Source organism: Manis pentadactyla, assembly GCF_030020395.1.
Source record: "Manis pentadactyla isolate mManPen7 chromosome 15 unlocalized genomic scaffold, mManPen7.hap1 SUPER_15_unloc_1, whole genome shotgun sequence".
Lineage (NCBI taxonomy): Eukaryota > Metazoa > Chordata > Mammalia > Pholidota > Manidae > Manis > Manis pentadactyla.
The window spans coordinates 2,432,636-2,439,104 of record NW_026644588.1 but is presented as its reverse complement, the minus strand read 5'-3'; the positions used below and the strand labels follow the sequence as shown (position 1 = coordinate 2,439,104).

Genomic DNA, 6,469 nt, shown 5'->3' with positions numbered 1-6,469 from the left:
TCTCCTCTCAGAGTCTTAGATCCAGGAAGCCTTGATGGCCAGTACTCAGTGCCCCTCTCAAATCTCACCAAGGCAGTGATGTCCCTGGCGTCCTCAATTCTCTTATGAACTCAAGAATTTTGGAATTTTTGGTTGTTAAACTACTGTTAGAATGTAGTGCTGACTTCGAAGCTCATTACACAAAAAGCCAGATAGCAGAAACAGTCACTGATTTTGTAAACTTATGTTGTACCTGCTCACTCTACGGACTATGATCCACAGTGTGTAATGAAATTAATTTGATAACATTGCAGTCTCAGCAATATTTCTGAACTGTCCACTTCATGGTTGTTGATGACTCATCCATACAATAGGCAGATGACCAGGGTCTGTCAGGGGAGCAGCGCGTGCCCTTGTCCCTTGGGGCACAGTCACACTCGGGAGAGGCTATGAGCACCTATTGGACAGCAGTATGTGGAACACCACAGACGGATCCTCTTTTCAAGGACTGTACATTCTGGACAGGCAGAAAATAAAGTGAAATAAATACAAAATGATAATGTTGTAAATAGTAACTGGCATCAGGTGTATGTCCTCCAGGTCAAGCCATCTCTACAGAGGATGAAGTGTCTCCCTTTGCAGGAAAGAAAGGGAATGGATCCTTTCCAATGCTGATTATGTAAGAAGGCTGCTGATGTTACCACCAGCACAGGCCCTTTTGTCTCCACGCCTCCCTGACGCATTCTCCATGTCGTTTCTGAAAGATGTCCTACAAACCACAGGGGAAGTGGCTCTGAAAACCACCTTTCTATTACAGATTGTAGTTGGGACACTGGCCAATGTCATCCTCTTCTTCCACAATGTCTCCCCAGTCTGCTGTGGCTTCAAGCAGAGACCCACACATGTGGTTCTAACCAACATGGCCTTGGCCAACCTCTTGGTTCTTCTCTCCTCTGGGATTCCCCACATGATGGCAGCTTTTCTTTTGAGCAACCCCCTGTCCAGTCTTGGGTGTAAAGTGTTTATTATACACACAGAGTGGCTTGCAGCTCCACCCTGTGCTGCACGTGTGTCCTGAGCACCTGCCAGTTCTTCACCCTCATCCGTGGGAGCGTCGAGCGGATGATGCTCAGTATAGTCCACAAGGTCACTTGTCCTTCTTGTTGTGTTTGCTGGGTGTTCGGTCTCTTATTGAATATCTACACTCCCATGAGTGTCACCAGTGCACAGAACACGGGAAATGATACTGTCACACAGGGCAGGTGGTTCTGCTCATCCTCGAGTCCCAGGGCTTTTATTGTCATCCTGTGGTCCTGTCCGGATGCCGTGTTTATTTGCCTCATGGTCTGGGCCAGCGGCTCCATGCTGGGTTTCCTTCTCAGACATCACCAGAGGGTGCAGCATATTCACACCCCCAGGGGCCCCCACAGCTGCCCCCCAGAGATTGGAGCCGCCGACACCATCCTGATGCTGGTGGTCACCTTCGTCGTCTTCTACATGATGAATTTCGTTTTTACTTTTTACATCACTGTCTTTTTAGACCTTCAGCTCTGGTTGATACAGACATGTAATATTTTGGCTTTGTGTTTCCCCACTGTCAGCCCCTTCCTGCTGATCCTTAGGGATCCTAGAACTCCCAGGTTTTGCTCTTAAATTGTTAGAAATGATTCTTGAAATATTAAATACAGAGACGTCAGCTTCTATACCATACCTGGTATTGTACTTAGTTACCATTTACCAGTTAACCGCTTTTGTCATTTGTTCTTGTGTTTGTGCAGCACGTCATATTCATGACTTACCCATTTCTAAGTGCATAAAATACATTCACAACGTCTTTGACCATCACCACTGTGTGTACCCCGCACTTCTCATCATCCCCAAACAACTGGGACCTATTAAGATATGAAGCCCATTTCTTCTTGCTCTCAGCTGTCCCTGTGCTCTTTTATCTCCCTTGGATTTGTCTGATCTCTGAACTTCATGCAAGCAAACTCATGCAGTATTTGTCCATCTGTGTCTGTATTATCTCAGTGAGCAGAATGTTTTCAATGTCATTCCGATTTGTAGCACACATGAAACTTTGATTCACTTTTATGGTTGCAACTGGTTCCATTTTATCTATATATATATAATATTTTGTTTACACATTCATCTGTGCATGAACATTGTGTTGTTTCCACATTTAGACTATTGAAAATAACTCCATTTTGAACACTGATGTACAAGTATTTTGCAAATCTCTGCTTTGAATTCTTTCATTCACATACCTAGGAGTGAAATTTCTATGTCACATGGTACTTCAATGTGGAGCCATTTGATAAATCACGAGACTCTTTTAGCAAACCTACTGAATCATTTCATATTCCTAAAACCAATGCACAAAGGTGCCAGTTTTTTCACATTATCTCCAAATCTTCTTTTCTGTTTTGTATTATAGTCCATCAAGCAGGTGTGAAGTAGTATATACTTGTGGGTTTTTTTGCATTTACCCAATGATGATATTGAGCGTATTTCTGTACATCTACTGGCAATTTGTACATTTTTGGAGACATGGCTATTCATGCCCATTGCTCATTTCTGTATTGGGGTGCTGTTTTTCACTTATGAGGTTCTTTTTAGTAAATATACTCTGGATATTGATCCCAGTGAGTATAAGATTCACAAATTCTGTCTCCATTCTGTAGTTTGTCCTTAAATTGCAGTCTCCTGAGGGCAGTCCTTTAGGCACAGTGACTGTGTCAGAGTGGGGGGGGGGAAGACTGAGCCAGCCAATACAGGGAAACTGACAGGACATCAGATTCCCACGGTACCATTGTTAACACTACTCTGTTCCCTCAAACATTTGTTATTCCCTGTTCACTGCTTTTGGTCAACGATGTCTCCCTGCATTTAGGTGTGTACCTGGAGTGAAAGCTTTGATCAGTCAGAACATCTGGAAGGGAAAACACAAGCCATTCTGCAGCATGACTTCTCCCACCGTTATCCATTTCCTTTGAACTCATTGAGGTAACTGATGCACGGTGCTCCCATGTAAATACATTGTCTCTGTATCTTTTAACAGACTCATCACTGTTCCTACTTATAGTCCTCATTTCCAGGAGAAGGAAATATGTGGAAGAAATAGGTGAAATGAGATCTCCTCATGGTAAATGATTGTTCAGAGAAGAGAAGGGTGTTCCAAAGTGTGTGTGGAGTTATGATACTACTGTCTGCAGTGCTGTGTGCAGAAATCATCCATTGAAATTAAGATCTTACCCTAACATTCTCAAAATATTGCAAATAATAACAGGAAGGAATGATTCCAAATTCATTTTGAGACCAGTATTATTGCAATACCTTAATATAACAAAGACACTACACAAAATAAAATTAAAGGCCAATATCCATAGAAATGTACACTGAGAAAATATAAAGAAAAATATTAGCAAACTAAATTCAAAAACACACTAAAAGGATCATTCCACACAGCCAAGCAGGGTTTATATAAGGGATGCCGTGATGGCCCAATATCTGCAAATCCATGAATGTGGTATGTGTCATTAACAGAAGAAAGGATGAATACCACATGTTCTTCTCAACAGATTCAGGAAAAGCATTTGATAAATTCAACATTCACTCATAAAAGCTGTCACCAAAGAGGGTACAAAGGAAACAAAGCTCGACATACTAAGGCCCACATGTGACAAATTCACCACTCGCAGAGCAGTCAGTGGTGAGAAGCTGAGCCACACCAGGATGCCCACTCCCACCACTGTCACTCAACATGATCCTGGAAATCCTAGCCAGAGCACTCAGACAGGAAGAAGAAATAAAGACATGTAAATTGATATGGTGGAAGTAAAAGTCTAACTATCTGTAAATAACATGCTGCAATTAGAAAACTATAAACTCCACCAAAAAAACTTAATGAAAATTGAGAAATGAATTCAGTAAAGGTGCAGGATACAAAATCTACACAGATTTCTGTGTATTAAAATGTTGCATTTCTATATAGTAATAATGAAATTTAAGAAAAATTAATTAGGGATAAAATACAATATAGAACTGCATAAAAAGGTAAAAATACCTGGGAATAGGCAGAAGGGATTAAAGATGGTAGCATGAGACGTGACACAGAAATCTCCTCCCAAAACCACATATAATATGAAAATATAACAAATACATTAAGTCCATAAAGAGCTACAGGAAAGAAAGCTGTGGCAGACTGTTTACAATGGGAAAACCCAGCAGAACCCAAGGAAAAGGGTAACATACCAAAGCCATGATCCAGAGAGACAAAATCCCTTCCCCATCCTTGCTCAACAGAGGGAGACAGAGAAACAGAGTATGGAGGGGTTGGCGGCCTAGGACAGCTGAACACCCAGCCCTGGAGATCTGCTGTGGGAGCGTGTACCGAACTTACATGGTGCTCTGGAGACCAGTGTGGTTGGAAAGCTAAGACAGGCAGAATACTTGGAGAGACAGAGATTCCAGCAGCTTGTGGAAAACAGGGATCCACATCCAGCCAATCTGGGACTGAAGGAAGGCAGGCAGTCTTAGAGACTTCCTAACAGTGAGACGGCTGCGAAAGGGCACGGATTCCACTGTGCTTCCTGCTCAAGAGAAAGGACACATGGAGAAAATTTCCCAAGCACATTGTGCCCAGAATGTTTGGAACACTCAGGAGGTTCAGGTGCTCCATTCCCCTGGATAACTATGTGGCTCTGAGGCCCCACACTGTGACACTCATCCTGCTGCACCTTCCTCAGAGGCAGTACTGTCTGTACACAAAAACTACTGTGTACAGTTCACAAACTGGCTGTCTCAACTATTGCACCAGGCCAGCCAGAGGGTGGCACAACTTACGACAACTACAACTGCAAAGCACAGAGGCTTCTACCTGCACGCTCGACACGCAGGCCCTGGCAGTTGAGACAGGCACTGCAGGTGGAAGCTGGAGAGACTCCTTTCTTTCTGATAGGCAACAGCTCCACTTGCCTGCCACCCCCACCAATACAAATATGAAACATCCGAGTAACCTGGTTCAAACCAAAATACCACAAACACCAGAAAGAGGGTCTAGTAAAACTGAACTCATCAATGTGCCTGAACGAGATTTCAAAATAAAACTCATAAACATGCTAATAGAGATACAGGGAAATATTCAGTAAATCAGGGAGGAACTCAGGAATCAGATACAAATGTTCAAGAGTATGGTATCTGAAATTAAATATACAATGGAAGGATTTAAAAGCAGATTGGATGAAGTAAATGAGACAGTAAATGAACTAGAAATCAGAGAACAGGAATATAAAGAAGCTGAGGCACAGAGAGAAAAAAGGATCTCTAGGAATGAAAGAATATTGAGAGAACTGTACGAACAACCAAAACAAAACAGTATTCGCATTATACGGATACCAGAAGAAGAAGAGAGACAAAAAGGTATAGAATGTGTCTTTGAGGAGGTGATTCCTGAAAAGTTACCCAATCTGGGGAAGGAGATTGTCTCTCCAGCCATGGAGATGCACAGATCTGCCAACACAAGGGACCCAAAGAACATAACACCAAGACATATAATAATTACAGTGGTGAAGAACAAGGATAAAGGGAGAGTATTAAAAGCAGCCAGAGAGAGAAAAAAGACCACATACAAACCCATCAGGCTACCATCAGACTTCTCAACAGAACCTTACAGGCCAGAAGGGAGTGGCATGATGTATTTAACACAATGAAGTAGAAGGGCCTTGAACCAAGAATACTCTACCGGGCAAGATTATCATTTACATTTGAAAGAGGCATTAAACAATTTCCAGATAAGCAACAGCTCAGAGAATTTATGTCCCACTATACTGTATTTTACAGAGACTTGTATAGATGCAAGTGTTCCTCAGGCTAAATGCTATCACTAGAAGAAATAAAAACATACTAAACAAAGTAGAATAATTAATTACTAAACAGATGCAAAATGAAATCAACCACCCCCAAAGTCAGTCAACAGATAGACAAATGCTACAGATTATGATACCTAATATATAAAGAATGGAGGAGAAAGAAAAAGGACAGAAAACAAGAACCTTTAGATTGTGTTTGTAGAAGCATGCTAAGTGAGTTATATTAGACTGTTGGATAGTAAGGAAGTTTCCCTCGAACCTTTCATAACCATGACTCTGATGCCTGCAATGGCAATAAGTAGAAACCTATCGACAATCAGTTTAAATGTAAATGGTTTGAATGCCCCAATAAAAGGATGTAGAGTCACGGAATGGATAAAACAAAAGACCCACCTATGTGGTGCCTACAAGGGGGTCACTTTAAACCCCAAAACATAGACAGCCTAAAAGTGAAGGGATGGAAATAGATATTTCATGCAACAAATAGGGTGAAAAAAGGCAGTAGTTGCAGTACATGCATCAGACAAAATAGACTTCAAAACAAAGAAAGTAACAAGATGAAAAAGGACATCACATAATGATAAAGGGTCCAGTCCAGGAAGAGGATATAACCATTATAA

General features: G+C 41.7%; 1 pseudogene; it reads left to right on the top strand.

Annotated features, from left to right (window-relative positions):
- Window positions 1-727: 727 nt before the first annotated feature.
- Window positions 728-1,632, top strand: LOC118913234 (vomeronasal type-1 receptor 1-like; annotated as a pseudogene).
- The last annotated feature ends 4,837 nt before the right edge of the window (window positions 1,633-6,469 follow it).